The sequence below is a fragment of the Corvus kubaryi genome, unplaced genomic scaffold (genome assembly GCF_017639235.1).
Source record: "Corvus kubaryi isolate FWS band 111438036 unplaced genomic scaffold, C.kubaryi_AGA036_p1.0 37383, whole genome shotgun sequence".
Classification (NCBI taxonomy): Eukaryota; Metazoa; Chordata; class Aves; order Passeriformes; family Corvidae; genus Corvus; species Corvus kubaryi.
Genome location: NW_024581125.1, coordinates 1,118,512 through 1,134,908, shown reverse-complemented (window position 1 = coordinate 1,134,908; position 16,397 = coordinate 1,118,512). Strand labels below are relative to the sequence as shown.

At 47.3% G+C, this 16,397-nt stretch overlaps 1 protein-coding gene across 4 annotated transcripts in view; it reads left to right on the top strand.

Moving 5' to 3' along the window:
• TRPM8 (transient receptor potential cation channel subfamily M member 8) overlaps positions 1 to 16,397 on the top strand; it is an 87,125-nt gene that overhangs the window by 256 nt on the left and 70,472 nt on the right. For 2 of the 4 annotated variants that reach the window (XM_042035337.1, XM_042035336.1), the window contains exons 1-2: positions 1 to 134; positions 5,972 to 6,084. The exon at positions 1 to 134 is cut by the window's left edge and continues 256 nt beyond it. The gene's annotated coding sequence lies outside the window, so the exon portion shown is untranslated. Of the gene's footprint in view, positions 135 to 5,971; positions 6,085 to 11,516; positions 11,603 to 16,397 lie in introns of those variants that run through there. The other 2 variants (XM_042035340.1, XM_042035339.1) reach the window with 2 other exon arrangements.

The window sequence follows — 16,397 nt, the reverse complement described above, 5'->3', positions numbered from 1 at the left end:
AAACGGGACGAGCGATCCCTCGACGAGGAATCCCGGCTGTGAAAACGAGGCGAGCGATCCCTCGACGAGGAATCCCGGCGGCAATAACGTGGCGAGCGATTCCCCGACGAGGAATCCCGGCTGCGAACCTACCGGTGAGTTTTTGCTTCAGTCTCCTCAGGAAGGGTTCGAACTGGGAGGGATTAGTGACTGGAAACAGCTGGAAGGGGCGTACTGGGGATTTGGTGTCTGGGAAGAGGGAGGAAGGACAAGGCAGTTGCTGGTAGTGGGGTGGGATAAACCTGCAGTGCAGTGAGTACATGAGTTCTAAAGGGTGGCCTTTCCTTTTTGAACGATAATTGAATGTTTTCATTGCATATCAGTTGTTTATTGAGAAACAGGACTTGGTTTCAATGAGCAGGGACTGGAACGTGTCCCCTCGCTGCTTGCCTTCCCTAGCTCCAGGGCAGGTTGATAAAAGTCCACAAATAAGCCACTTGACTGGCAAAAGAATCTAGAAGAATCAGTTCAGGCTTCCATGGAAAAGACTCTGACGGTCTGGAAGGCAGCAGAAAGCTGAGGTGTAGCTGGAGGGGCAGTGCAGGCAGAGTCTCTTCTGTGTGAGGATGAGCAGCAGAGACAGATTTCCTGAAACATGGACTTCCGTTCCTGCTATTTAAATTGTTAAATGCAAATCCCTGTGCTTCACTGCCCAGAGACCCGAGTTTTTTTGTGAACGTGGGCTTACCAAGCAGCTCGAGAGACAGAGGTTAAAAGGCAGGTCAGCCCAGGTCATGGGTAAAATCTGAAGACAAACTGAGATTTAGCAGAGGAGAGTTGGAGAAGGAAGAATGACCAACAGGAAATGAAGCTCCAACAGTAAACCTTATCCTGAAAAATGCCAGATTGTTTTGCATTCCAGTAGGAATATCTGCCTTGGTTCTCAGGGTAGGATGCTGCTTGGTGGGATAGTAAAGAAAACAAGTAGTTCTCTGGGGAAAATGTGACGTGCCAGATATCCAGACACTGGGTGAAGTGCTGGAGGAGAAGAGGGAGAGAGCTGCTTGTCATTCCCAGCACTCCCTTGAGCCCAGGGTTTACTTCCTCCAGTTCTTGATGCAGCAGGCTTTGCACCCCGTGGTTTCCTTGGACTGACACTGTTGTAAACCAGGCTTTTTTGGAGAATAATACTTGTGTGTTAGCTTGTGTGTAATAGTTACAGCTCACTGAATTTGAACAGTCTCATCAGCTGGAGCGAGAAGCCCTTGAAACCGCACATTCCCCTGTAAAAAAGTTGGTTTAGAAAATGGCCTTGTTGCCTCTCTTCCAGCCAAAACCCACAAAATTCAGCAGTAATGGTTTGTAGCACGGCAGTTTGGCTTTGCATGCTGCCTGTCTCAGTGCTGGATACATTCACTAAGTACTGAGGCAGAAAGTACCTTAGTCGTAGCCACTGATGTCCAGCCATTGGTGCTCCTTCCATGTGTTTTCAGGATTCAGTTTTGATCATTACGTGTTGGATTAAGGACCAAGTCGGCCTGTGAAGATGTTTGAGTGAAGTTAGTAATAATTAGGAACAATAATGTGTACTCACACCTGTGGTAGGAGATCTAACTTGAAGCTCTTTTGAAACAATGGGAGACATGGAGATTGAGGAAAAAGGGAGATGGAAGAATCCTCCACTGCCCATTTGTTTGTTGTCAGCAACATAACTTGAGGAAATACAAGCTTTCAGGCTGACAAATGATTTAATTCTCCAGGCTTGAGGAGGAAAACTGGTTTGTTTTGTTTGGATATATCTAATATCCAGATATTAGTACTATAAACCATCATGTGACAGTACTCTTGGAGAAATTTGAGTAATTTCTTTTTGTTTGTCACTCTTCCCTGGTGACTTTATAGCCCTTGCAGCTGCAGAGGACCACTGGGAGGATTAAGTCATGGTTTGCCAGCCTTTGACATGAACTAAAATGTAGGCAAAGGCTTTTGGGACCGAGTCTTACGGGATATCATACCAGGACATGCCAGAGGAGCTCTAGGAAGATGGAAACACTTGCGGGTTTATTAAGAAATCTAAGGAATGTGGAGTATTTCACTTCAATAAATATCAATCTCTGGCTTCCGGCTCACTGCTGCTGAGACAATTTCCTCTTATTTGAGCAGAGGTCTGGAAGGATAACAACCAAGTAGAGAATGTTGGCTATCAGCCTCTGCCATGAAATGAAGGAAAATAACATATTGACCTTCTTTTCTTTCCACTAATTCCATTCTCTTCGAGATGCTGACACAGGAGTAGAAGTCCTGGTTAGTAGTACAAAATAAAGGTGCCTTTCAGCACCCAGAGTTCCCCCTGGATAGCAAGAGGCTGGTGCCAGACTCCTCTCAGTGGTGCCCAGCAGCAGGACGAGGAGCAATGGCTGTAAACAAAACCATGAGAAGTTCCACCTCAATGTGAGAGAGAACTTCTGCTCATGGAGGGTGGCAGAGCGCTGGAACTGCTGCCGAGGGAGGGCGTGGAGCCTCCCTCTCTGGAGGCATTCCAAACCCACCTGGATGCACTCCTGTGTCACCTGCTCTAGGTGACCCAGGGGGTTGGGCTGGATGATTTCCAGAGGAGTTTTGTGATTCTGTGAAAATGGTTGGAGGAGGGGCAAAGGGTATAGAGGGAAGAAGGAGAGAGACAGGTGGCACTGAAGTTATCTGATAAACTGAATTCCTTCCCCATTTTCAGCCACAATGATGAGAATTTTGTCCTGAAATGGTTTTGTCAACCCTGGGTCAGGGTGTCCTTTCCCAGCTCCTCACTGCAGTGTTGTCTGTATTTGTCATCCATGGCCAGAATTAAATGATAGAGTCCTAGAACATCCTGAGTTGGAAGGGGTTCACGAGGATCATTCAACTCCTGAGTCTGCTCTGGCCTCTCCGGCAGAGCCAGGTACCTCCAGTGTGCCTACCTGACTGGTGACTGGGACTCACCAGTAACCACCACATGTAGGGGTAGCTTCCCAGTAGGAATGTTTGGGGTTTTGGCCTTTCCTGCAATCAAGTGGAATTTGCAGCTCTGTGGCCAAACACTACCCAGACAGTGAAGGACATTTTAATACCAAATCCACGAACAAATCAATTTACTGCAGTAAAGCTACTTAGGGGGCCCATCTGGTAACTGCTAATTTACAGACTGGGCCATCTGCCACTATCACAAGCTGGGAAGACTGGAAAAGTTACCCAACATAGCCAACAGTTTGGCTTTCTTTTCTCTCCCCCTCCCCTCCCCCCATGCTGTGTTTTGTTTTGCCACTAACTGACAGCACCACAGCGGTTTCTGTTCTGAAATCCAGACTTTTCAAACCTTGGAAAATCTCGTGCTGCTGCTGTGACTCAGCAGTTGTCCCTGGGTATGTTTATGCAGCGTTGAAGCTGCTGACAACAGGATGGTTTGGGAAGCTGGGTTTCTACCCAGCACCTGCATATTTTAGGTTGGTGTGACAGGATGTGTGGAAAATTTATTTTAAACGTGTGTTTTTAAGCTTTACTCCTCTGGAGTTGCAGAATGCCTTCAGGTCCAATGGAAATGATCATAGAATCATGGAGTGGTTTGGGCTGGAAGGGGCCTTAAAGATCATCTAGTTCTGACCCATGGTAACATGTGACACGGAGAGCAAGTCCATTAAGAGCTGCAGGTTTGTTCTGTGGTTGAATTGGTTTTGACCCTTTTTACCATGTGTGGTAAGCTTGAAGTTCTTCACACTTTACCCTGCTTGAGCAGGCCATTGGTTGGTTTTCTTCAAGGTCTGTGGGACTGGGACACAGTATTCTGTTTGAAGATGATGGGGTGAAGCTGAGCTAAATGGCTGGAGCTGTGTCAGGGCAGGTTTAGGCAGGATATTAGGAAAAGGTTCTTTCCCCAGATGATGTTCTGGCCAGATGGTCGGGCAGTGGTCATGGTCCCAAGCATGTCAGAGCCCAAGGAGCATTTGGATAATGCTCTCAGGCAACAGGGTGGGATTGTGGGGTGTCCTGCACAGGGCCAGAAGTTGGATTCAATGATCCTTGTGGGTCCCTTCCAGCTCAGGATGTTCTGTGATTATGTTACTCAATGATAAATACCTTACTACAGCAGAAAATTCCAGCTAGGCAAAGCCTTAGACAGACTACAGTTTTCCTTTGAGAGTTTTGCCCTTCAAAAAGGGTTGGAATTTAATTCATGCTTTTTTCTCTGCTAACTGGATAACGTTTTAGGCACCTGAGCAGTGGAAGTGGTGGCATATAGGATTTACACACTCTTCAACAGATGGGGAAAACCAAATCAGTGCAACAGACCCACCGCTGATCTTCTGAAGGTTTGACCCCGAGAACTCCTTTGGGCTTCCCCGGATTAAGGTGGCAGATCATCCTAAAAGGGGGAAAATTCAGCAGCAACAAAGCTTTTTGTTGCCAAGGTGAAAACCCAAAGCCTTTCCTTACTTCATGAGTCTGATGGTACTCTGCTGGGACACAGACGTGCCACTGGAAGTTTGGAGCTTCCTTTTCCATCTGAGCATGCTTTTCCTCTCTTAGTGTGATTGAACATGTTATCCTTAGGGGACACGTTAATTGAATTCTCTGTCAGCTTCTGCTTTGAGAACGAGGAGGGCCCAGAGGACAGATTACCAATAGGGATCCTGTGGCTAAGGTGATTAAAAATTATTTGGCTGTGGAAGAGAGAATGTTGTTGTTCTCTGTTGTGTTTCCCAGCAAAGAGATAACACTGAGACTGACTGCAGGGTGACAGGTCATACATGTTTAATTTGAGCAGCTATAAAAAGAAACTTGCAGTAGGGCTGCTTGTTGGGAATTTAATAAATAAAAGTTAATATCATAGCTCAGTGTAATCCCAAGGAGAGCTCTTCATGGAATCCAAGCTATCAAAACCTTAAGATAGGAGGTGGTTGTCAAGAGCAGAGTAGGTCTGCAAGGCAGAATTCTCTTTTTATGTGGTGGAGTTTGGGTGCTGAGCACTGATCAGTTTTGTGCTCACAAGCCTCCTATGTCAACAAATCATAGAATCACAGAATATCCTGAGCTGGAAGGGACCCACAAGGGTCATCCCATCCAGCCCCTGGCCCTGCACAGCCACCCCACCAATCCCAGCCTGGGCATCCCTGGCAGCGCTGTCCAAACGCTCCTGGAGCTCTGGCAGCCTCGGGGTCTTGCCCATTCCCTGGGGAGCCTGGGCAGTGCCCAGCACCCTCTGGGGGAAGAACCCTTCCCTGCTCTCCAACCTAACCCTGCCCTGGCACAGCTCCAGCAGCTCCCTCAGGTCCTAGACTGCTGCTAGGATGTTCTACAGCAGTGGAGTAGAGGCTCAAACAAAATACCCCCCCGCCCAGGTTTTGCCCTAGGTTCCCTTGCCGTGGTTGTGGTGGGTGCTGTGTTTATCAATCTCCCATTATCTCTTGGCACTTCCCTGCTGGAGCCACAGTGAGCAGGATGGCTCTTTGTGCTACTGGAGAGATCCTCCAGGTGCAGCTGGTTGGGTGAAGGCAGCTGTGAGGGCACAGGCTCTGCCCCAGCTGTGCCTCGTTCCTCACGAGGCTGTAAGTGAGGCTGAAATGCAGTGTGGGGCTGTAACTTGGGTAGGGATAAGAAGAGAAGAGAGGGAAGCTGCAAGTCTTCAAATCTAGATCTGCCTTTCCAGAGTCTTGAGTTACTTTCTGTGCTGCACAAGAATATGAGGATGGGCTTTGTGTGCCTGCTGTGCTTGGATGCTGCTGGAGGCCCCCCTGGCCACATGCCAGGCTCTCCCTGTGATTCTGTGCTGCAGGGTTTTGTCATGATCCACTGAGCCTGCTGGAAGATGCTTTAATGTTTCTGATTCTGCCTTTAATGTGCAGACAGGAAGGCAGGTACACAGCCTGCTCTAAGCCTGAGTGCTGTAAGATTACGAAATGCCTTGTAGGGGGTTAGACTGTTTTATTGAAGTCTGTGGTTTGTTTTTGCCTGCTTTCCTCAGGAATGCACTCCTGGGAGAGGCACTGCACCTCCTGCAGCGTTGGAACCTGAGGAAATCGGCCACCAGGAGCTGTTGATTTCCTTCTCCTGTGATCTTCCACCTCTCTGTGTGCCGTGAGTATGGCATTGCTGGAATGATACAACACCTGATGCAAACAACTCTCATCTATTTAATCAGTGCACTGAGGGAAAGAGTTGGATTTAGGTGCCACAGTGGACTTCCTGTTTTGGAAAGTGAGTTAAATAATTATCCATTGCTTTGCAATTTAGAAGTGATGGTGAGAGGTGCTTTGGCCTCATTTGCGTGAATTCTGCAGTGAGAATGGACCAACATAATCTCATTACATTTCTTGCTCTGGAGGACACTCCACACAGAAACAAGGTTCCTTTGTCTTTTGACTAAGTTAATGATTGACCAATATTTGTGGTTATTCCTTTCCTTATTGGAGGTTTCTTTGCTCAGTAAAACTTTCGGTGTGTCTTTAAACTGGATCTTTCAGCTGTGACTTCAAAGCTTTGTCTCCTTGTCTGTGGCAGGAGCAAAGTCTTGCCAGTGTAAAGTATCCTGTAAAGTCTTGAGCAGAGATAACCCCAAGTACAGCTTGAGCTTCTGAACTGCAGGGAGTTGTACACGATGAGGGGAGTGGAGAAAAGATCCCTGCAAGAGGTAGGCTGTATCTTTAAAAACTGCCCAAGAAAACAAGTCACTTACTTCCTTCTGAGTCTAGGCCTCTTTGTTTGTTTTTGGAGAATTACTGCTGCCTGGGTGTTTTAGCTTGTAAAATAATCACATGGGAACTCAAGGGATTGGCAGTGCAATAATCCAACAAGTTCCAATAACAAGTTGTCTTTGCCTTGGCCATCAGGGTTTTACTTTGCTGGTCCCTTTGACGCGGAGAAGCGGCAAGTGCCAGCTGGCAATGCTGGACTTTCGGGCACCTGGAATGTTCCATTAGCACCTGCCTCAGGAACTAGGCTTAAGCTTGTCTAGCCAAGAATTCCAGGATCATGCTGAGGCCAAAAACTTGGTTGGATTTGGATTTCTGTGACTAGGAATGGACACATTGGAGGCAAGACTGTGGAGTGGAACTGTGGTACTGCCCAGCTCTTCCTGCTGCCTGTAGTAGGGGTGAGCAGGACTGAGCAGGGAAACAGGGCTCAGTTGGACAGTCAAGTTGAGAAGCTGTCAGTGTTTGTCAGATAATCGTTTTAGAAATAAATCTGTTACGACGTGGCTCTTCCAGACCTCTAGATAGAGCCATCTCTTGGGGATGCCAAGCTTCTGTTTTTCAGAGCCTGTGAGCACTGAGCTCTTAACTGCAGTTTTGTTTAGAGGTTAGGGAATGTTTCCCCCAAGCTTAGTAAAGAAAAAGTCCTACATGGCAAAATTACTTATTTTAGGGTTGGTGTAAATCTTGACATGAAATGGTTTAACCTAATCAAGCAATGCAATGTTTTAATAAAGCTGCCAAGAAAGAAGTAAGGGCTGTAGTTGTGCTCATTATTGCACAGAATAAATCTTCCAAGCCCTGCACAAAAATGGGCAGAACAGAAGACAAGTTGGCTCTCCTGTTTCTAGGCTCAGCAACAGATCAAGGCATTAAGACTGGCTGCTGCTTGCAGTGTGAGGAAAGGTGCTCCTTCCAGCCTTTTCCAGCAAGGTGACATTGTCCTGTCCCTAAGGGGACTGCTGTAGCTCTAAAGTATTTGAGTGGGAGTCTGTGACTTGAGGTTTAATTTGGTTTTTGCTGAATAATACCTCTTTCTTGGGGCATTCACTTGACACTTAACCCATTTTGCTGTTGCCCAGAGAGGTTGTGGACTTGCCATCCCTTGAAGTGGTCAAGGCTGGACAGGGTTTGGAGCACTCTGGTCTAGTGGAGGGTGTCCCTGCCCATGGTAGGGGGTGGAATGAGACGAGCTTTAAGGTCCCTTCCAACCCAACCCAGTCTGGGATCCCATGATTCTCTGTAATAGAACTTCCCTTTCTTTCCCTCTTGCCAGGGTTTCCTGCAGAAGCTTTGTACAAAGCCAAGCCTCTGGCTGGGGTTGCTCCAAAACCACCCATCATCCCCTACCTAAAAAGGGATGTGTTTTTATGCAATCACATCTTCAAGGGCTTTGAGGCCAAAGGGGTCTGTGCTTGTGGGCTCTTGGCAGGTGCACTGAAGATTGTGAAGAGATGAGAAGCACGAGCGCTTCTCTGCAGGTTCCTCTGCTCTGCCTGATGGCCACAGAATCACAGAATTCTGAAGGCTGGAAAAGACCTTTAAGGTCCTCAACCCAGCACCGTGCTCACCCCTAAACCACGTCTTCAAGTGCCACATCCACGTGGTTTTTGAGCACTTCCAGGGATGGTGACTCCATCCCTGCCCTGGGCAGCCTGTTCCAGGGCTTTACAAACCTCGGTGTTATCTTCTGGGTGCAGTGAATAGTTTGGATTTATGATGCTTACGTAAGAGCTGTGAAGAGGAGGTATCTTTGTTGGCAGTTCAGTGTTGCCAGGCCTTTGGCTTAGTCACACGCTAGGAGAGGAGGCATCTGGCAGCAGCAAACCCCGCTTTTGTTCTGTTCTTTGCAATTAAGCTCCTGTTTACCTTGAGGTTTTCTGATGTATTATTAATCCAGTTTTTGTTCTTAAACCCTTCCTAGGGAAAAAGTGGGTTTAAAGTGTGCTTTAAAACCAAATTGGTTTTATTTTTTCACTCAGCTGTGAGTCAGTCGGCTGCATTTTGTGACTGCATACAAAGGCCTTAATTTCAACTCTGACTAAAAGGGAATGACTTTTGTGCTGTCTCTGTTCAGCTTTAAAAAAGGAGCTAAGTGAGCTCTCCTGACTCAAGGTGTGTGCAGTGACTGGTGTGAGAATGCAGCTGTGGTCAAAGCTACTGGTCAGGACATCTAAGATAAGACTTGTGAAAGAAAAATAGACCCCCTGGAAGTATCAGAAGGCATCCCCTGCATTAAGGAAGCTGCAGTTAAATCAGGTGCTGATCTTACTTGCTGTGACGCCTGGCATAGATCCATGGCTGCTTAGCTGGAGAACTGAGCCAGCCACAGGCAGCTTTTGGAAACAAATAGGGATGAAAAAGGATTTGTCCTCCAGATGCATCAAATCTTCACTCTTCAAACAAGGGTGTGTAAGTGGCCAGCAGTGTGGACATTTAATCACGTTTTTTATGAATTGAGCCAGTGTGCAACATCATCTCTTGCCCACACACACGTGTCCAAAGCTGATCCAGATGCTGCTCAAGGCAAGCTGACTTACCAATTTCTTTGGGGAGGGATGTGTTTGAGCTCTGAGAAATGCACATCAAAAGCTGCAGATAATCAACTGTTCCCTTCCAGTGAGGAGAAGATAAACTCCATGTTATTGGCAGTTCCAGTCCCAGAGAGGGCTGGGTGAGGTTTGCCAGCTGTTCCCTGGTCAGGGAAGGAAGGAGGTTGTAGAATTGTTTCCTGCATGGGCCCTGGGCCTGGCTCAGAGCTGTGGTGGTAACTGGTGGGGCAGTCTCACAATAGGGTTTTGCCTAATTTCCCAGACATCCTCACTTTGAACTCATGTTTAGGCTGGAAGGGATCAGCCCAAACCTCCTGCTGCAGTGGGGTCACTGAGAGCAGCCTGTCCAGGAATGTCCAATTGGGGTCTGAATATCCCCACGGCTGGAGATTGCACAACCTCTCTGGGCAGCCTGTTCCAGTGTGTGACCACTCTCATGGTCAGAAAGGGTTATCTTGTGCTCAGATGGAATTTTCATGGGTGCGTTTGTGCCTTGTTCCTGCCCATCAGGTACTTGGGCACACTGATATGATCATCCCTGAGCAGTCGGAGCTCTCTCAACCTATTCTTGCATGAAATGCTCCAGCCTCTTCCTCTTCTGGTCCTTTCCTGGATTTTCTCCTGTAAATCCATATCTTGTACAGGGGAGCCCCAATGTAACAACACTCCTCCAGGTGTAGCCTCACTGATCACCTCCCTCCCCATCCTTCAGTCCCTTCAGAAAGGGAAGGAAGTCGTGCCTTTCATTTACAACCACAGTCATCATTAGGAATAACAACAGCAAAATCCCAAACCCAGTTGTGTAAGAAGTATTATTTCCAATGCAGCTTGGATATAATTTTAAGAATATTTTCATGCATACACTTCTTATATCAGAAAAATACATGTAAAGAGAGGGAGAGAGTGGAAACTACTGATTATAGATTTTGGGAGTGGTGTGCATTGCTGTGATGGGCTGTACGGGGGCAAAATGCATTTGTTTTATGAGGAAATAGCTAGGGAAAGGGCAGCAGGGGAAGAGGAGTGCTGCAGGAATAAATGGCCACCAGGAATTTCAAATTCAGACACTGGAGAAGGTGAGAATTTGTACTGGCTAAATGAATTGGGTGGAAAATACCATTGTCCAAAACTGTAAACTCAAATACTGCTATTTTTAGACTTGTTATTCCTGTTTGGTTTTTTTTCTCAGTGGGTTATTTTGGCTCTAGTGACCTGGAGGTGTGATTTTTGTAGATGTCTAAGACATGGCAGTCAAACTTTCTTTGCAGAGCAGAGTCTGGTCTTTGCAGTGACAGTACTGCTGGTGTGATTTTTCTGTGCCACTCGGCCTATTCCTTAGCAGCTTTCTTACCAGCACCTTTCAGGCTTTGCTGCAGCTGAGTTTTACACATCCAAACAGACTACCAAGATCAATGGAACATTCCTTTTATATGTAAAGAATATAAAGAAGCTCTCCAGGTTGGATGGGGCTTGGAGCAACCCCATGGCAGGGGGTGGGACAAGATGAGCTTGAAGGTCCCTCCCAGCCCCATTCTGTGATTCCATGAATCCCGTTTGCCTTGACGAGGGGGGTGTGCCTGCAGAACAGCCAGCAGAGATTTGGGAGCAGAGCTGTGGGTGCTCCCTGCCGTGTCCCTCTCCCTGCTCTCACCTGTGCTCCATCCTTGAGTGAGGAGCTGCGTGGGGGTAGCAGGTCTGAGCAGGAGCACCTGGCACAGGGCTTGGAGTAGAGCAGGAGAGGTGTGGTGAGACCCTGTGGGTCTGGCATTCCTCTTTCAAATACTCATTCCAGCAAGTGTTTATTGGCTATTACATCTAAGCTGTGTATTTACAGATTCTGATCGTGTTTCAGCTGGAGAGCTTTAACAGTGGAGTCCCCCATCTCCAACCTGCCTTTTGAAAGCAGTGTTATATTTAGCTGTTTTTTTTTTATTACTGGCAACTTCAGCAGTTGAAATTGGACCTTGGGGCTTCAAAGCAGCTGCTTGCTTAAGGAAGCATTGCTGAATAAAAGCTCCCTGCTCTGCTCCCCTCCCCCTGCTTTACTACACTCCCAGCTGTGTGAGCCCAGCAGCAAGGAAGGGAAGTTGGCCTTGAAGTGAATCTAAAGAGGAAAGAGAGTGGGAAGAGGAGAGGTGGAGTCAGCCGGGGAAATGCAATAGCAGCCCGCAGCGTGGGAAGATGAGAAAGCAGCAGCAAAGGCACTGATGGTTCAAGCTCTGTGCGGGGGAGCTCTGCGGAGCAAGGGCTGAATAGAGGGGAGGACCAAGGAGTTTAAAGAGTGAGCACACTCAGAGAAAAGGCAGGGATTGTACTCCTGGTTCTTTCTGGAGTAACAATCAAAGGAAAAAGGTAAGGGGGACAAGGAGGAAGCAAGTGAAGTCGGTGCCAAATTCCGCTTCAAATACGAGCCTTTAATAAACAAGGGGCTGTGAAAGCTGCAGGACACTTGGAAATGTCTTTGGTGTAATGCAGGAAGCAAAGAATACTAAACAGGGTTGTGAGAATGCTGTAGACATGAATCTCCTATTTCATTATATTCTTATTTTGGTTGTGTAACTGTGCTCTAAGCTGGCCCTGGCAATACATGTTTTAATCCTTAGTGCAGCTCAAGTGTTACTGTATTTCATGGTATGAAAGTAACTGTCAAATACAATTTTTAAAAAAAAATTTAACTATTTTTTTTTCCTAAGGGATTAACAGAAACCTGGAGACAGTAGGATGGTATTTAACTTCTACAGCACTCCTGCCTTCTATAGAGAATAGGGTGGCTTTTAGCCAAGTCTGACACATTCAAGTTGAACTCCACATATTTTAGGCAGCTTTTGGTAACTAAATCAGTTTTAAATGCACTGAGTAAAAGTATCAGGCTCAGCTCACTTTGAACTGTTAAAAATGACTTGACTGCAACTTTGAAGGCTTGGAGGGAGTTGAAAGTATGTGCAAAAGGAAACAAAGTTTGGGGTAAAACTTTGCTGGTATCTTTTAGAGCAGTGCAGTACGTACTCTGTAGTCCCATTTTGTCAGACCACTGTGGGTGCAATTAGTCCCTGCGGTTGCTAATGGCTCTCACCTTTCAGTGAGGGTGTACTTCTCGCTCCCTTTGAACCAGAAGGAGGTGGAGCTCAGAAGTGGCTGGCTCAGCTTTTCCATGGGGCTTGAAGCAGGCCCCTCAGTGTGGGGCCCTGTGCCCCAGCCAGCATCTTACCACAGAGACATCTCTCTTATCTGAGATTTATGAGGCTGGCAGTAGGGTTGGGCTTGAGTGGTTGTGCAAACAGGGTGGCCAGTGGGACAGGGCTGGTTTTTTGCTGTGCTGCAGTGCAGCCGCCCCCCCCCAGTACAGCTGTATCTCCCCTTGGTTACCAAACCCACAACTATTTAGGTAGTCCTGGGTAACAGCAGTGCTTTGCTTACCCTTTCTTTCCTTTGGCAATGGTAACAGACCGGTGACTCACTAGAAAAGACACAAAACTTTTCTTCCAAAAATTTTCAGAATTTAATTTGACTCTGAACTTCATTCTGCTGGCTGAGTACTGCTAGAATGCTAAATCTTCCTTGTAGGGTCCCTTTAACTGCTGGAAGGCCACAATAAGGTTACCCCAAAGCCTTTTCCAGACTGAACTATCCCAATTTTCCCAGCCTTTCCCTATAGCAGAGGTGCTCCAGACCTCTGATAATTTCTGTGGCCTCCTCTGGACTCTCTCCAGGAGCTCCACATCTTCTGCTGTTGGCCCCAGGGCTGGCAGCAGCTCTGCAGGTGGGGTCTCACCTGAGCACAGGGGCAGAGGGACAGAATTCCCCCTTTCCTGCTGCCCACACTGTGGGATCAGCCCAGGGCACAGGGGGGTTCAGGGCTGGAACAGGTCTAGCTCTCACCCACCAGCACCCCCAAGTCCTTCTCCCAGGGCTGCTCCATCTGCTCATCCCCAGCCTGGATTAATTCTGGGGGTTGCCCGGACCCCAGTGCAGCAGCAGCACTTGGTCTTGTTAAGCCTCATGAGATTCCCAGGGACCCAGTGCTGGAGCTTGTCCGGGTCCCTCTGGCTGAGCCCATCCTTCAGGTGTGTCACTGCCACTCCTCTGGCTGAGCTCTGCACGCTCCAGAGGAGCTGATGCTGTTGCATGGTTTATCTGCAGCTTTATATCCTTCCCCATTGGATCACCAGCTCTATTTTCAGAGGAACTTGCTGTTGATCCTGGTTTCTCTGTAGGCTTGGTGAGCCCACCCACTCCACTCTCCTCTTGCCTGTGTGTAGCAGGTCTGCTCTACGAGCAGAGCAACGCTGCTGTAGGAGCAGCTTTCACCAAGCTGCAGCTGAAAGCTGCATTTCCGTACGGCTGCCTTAAAAGAGAACAGCTTGCTTTGGGCTTTCTCTTGTGGCAGAATGCCAGGCTCCCCCACCTTCCTGCTGGGGTTGTGGTGGCTTGCTGAATGATAGGATAAATCCACTTTTTCCCCCCCTTCCTTCCTAGCTCTCTGCTGAGGGACTCATGCAAGCCCTTCTCTCTGAAAGGCACGTTAGAAGCCTTAAAATGCATAAGAGTATCAAAGTGTGACGTGAGAGAATAATCTACATAATCAGATTTTGGGGTTTATCTAGGCTTTTTGTACAGAAAAGGCCATGTATGGCATGTTCAGTGCTGAAATCTGGACTGTGACCTCCTCTTTCATCCTTTTCTCTGTTTATTTAACCTGCAAAAAACGTCTCCTTTTGGCCTAACTGGCGTGGAAATAAGTATTGGAGGCCAGAGGAGAGCTTGAAGTGACTCTTCAAGTAGCAAAGGCCTAAAACCAATGAGGTGGATTTTTTTTAAGACAAGAGTATCCATGCTAGCAAAGAGGTACCAGATGAAAAATAGGGAATAATTCAGCTTGTCTGATGAGGTTTCAGGAGACAGTGGACCAGGTGAGTCTGGATTTGGATGTTACCCATTATCAGGCTTGGCTGATTTTAAAGAAGGGTTTTGATGGTTGAGGCTGTGCTGTAGGTGGACTCAGACTGAGGGTACACACCTCCAAAATATGTTCTCTCTGCAGTGGTCCTGGTCATGCTGGATAGGGCAGTGAAGTGCTGCCTCTCCTGGAGGGGATCAGGAGCAGTTAGGTACACTTTGTGCTGGAGGATTTCAAATCTGATGCAACCAAATGAGCTGTAGCTGAGGCTGGACTCACACTGGTTTGCCCCTGAGGTCTCAGAGCAGATGGTGAGAAGGTAAAAAGGTGATTCTGAGCAGGACCAGGGTTGGCAGCCTTTGAGATTAATTTTTTTTTTGAACAAACAACAGCATGAATGGGCATGAAATTCAGGATGCCATAATGTTTTGAGCCATCTGTGACCTATTAGATTATGATAATGATGAGAACAACTAGAGTTTAATAACTCAGTGCCTCAGACAACCTGGGGAAGGGTAAATCCAGAGTCATCCATCTGTGCTTTGCTGGAGCTGCACTTGGGGAGGATCCTGGAAGTGGTATCCTTTGAGGGAGCAAGGAATGAATATACAATGATTTCTCTAGCTGAACTTGCTTGTGAAATGCTGGCTTTTCCCAGGAAAGCACATATAAAAATAGCAGTCAGCCCTCTCTAGCCACGGAGCACATGTCTGTAGGCTCAGCTTTGAAGCTCACCAGTTGCTGCAGCTTCTCCTAAGAGGTTAAAATGCCTCTGTAATGGAAGTGACCTGAGCACTGGCATTCATTATTGCATTCCCCCACCTCTAGGCTGCTGCTTGGAGTCTGAGGCGTTTAGATGAGTTGTTCCAAATGGAGTCCTTAAATTCTTCAGTGCCTCTGATGCCAGTGGGGAGAGCTCAGCTGTGCTCCCCGGGCCGGTTGTGTGTCCCCAGCGAGCCTGAGCTCCGTGTAAACCCCACTGTGAGCACTGCACATTCTTTCCTGTGCCTTCCCCTCTCATCTGGCTTACTCCTCAGGCGCTTTCATTTGGCAGAGCTTTACCAAAATGCATAGACATGGAGCTCCTTCTGCAAGGACCTCTGCAAGGTCTTCCTTCAGCTGAAAAAAATCACATTTATTCAGCTTTCCCAAGCTGAATGTTTTCTTCAGCAACATGGAGTGACTCTGCTTTTGGCTGAAGTCTGTGTCAGACCATTATAGAAATTAGGCAGCTGCCCAAAAGTCTGCCAAGGGGCAAAACCTACTTGCCATGAAAGCTTTTAACAAATGAGATTGGTAGGTAAGTCCATGACCACCTGGGCTCTTGTGCAGCAGGATTCCTGTGGACATCAAAATCCTGAACGAGTTCAGCCTCCCCTGAACTAGTCTGATGTTTTAGAAGTGACCTAATTGAAAATACAGCCAGTAATGTAATTATCATCAGGAAACAGCTCACCTTCTGTTGCTTAATTATATTTTCCTTGTATACTTAGTCTGTTTCAAAGAAGCTGCCTTGGATGGCACACAGGGTTTGCCTTTAATTACTGTTGTGTGGTAATTGTCATGTAATTATGCTGTTACAAATATAAAGTGCATGTATGATTGTGGGGCAGTGATTTATGGCATGTAAGCATATTTTAAAAGTGTTAGAGATGTTCTCCACACAGGATTGTTAAGCCCTTTAATGACAGGAGTCACTCACAGCCATCCAGTGTTTTAATTTCCCAGTGTTTAAGGTCTCCTGTAATAATGCTACTTCATCATCAAGTCAGTACTTTGGGAATTACACTGGTTGCTTGTGGTGAGGTATTTAATAATCCTCATCATGCTTGCATAATTTGCTAGTGCAGAAATAAATTGGGCATCGTGATAGGGCAAGGGGGAATGGCTTTAAGTTGAAAGAGTAGATATAGATTGGATATTGGGAAGAAATTGTTCCCTGGGAGGGTGGGCAGGCCCTGGCACAGGGTGCCCAGAGCAGCTGGGGCTGCCCCTGGATCCCTGGCAGTGCCCAAGGCCAGGTGGGACATTGGGGCTTGGAGCAGCCTGGGACAGTGGGAGGTGTCCCTGGCCATGGCGGGGGGTGGAATGAGGTGAGCTTTAAAGTCCTTTCCAACCCAAACCATTCCATGATTCTGTGATGCTACAGGGAGTGTTTTGGTACCAATATGTGCTTCAAGGTGCTCAGTGTGTGCTGGTTGAACAAAGGACTGGTTTTAATCCCCTTGTTAAAAGGATGGAGGTTGAGTT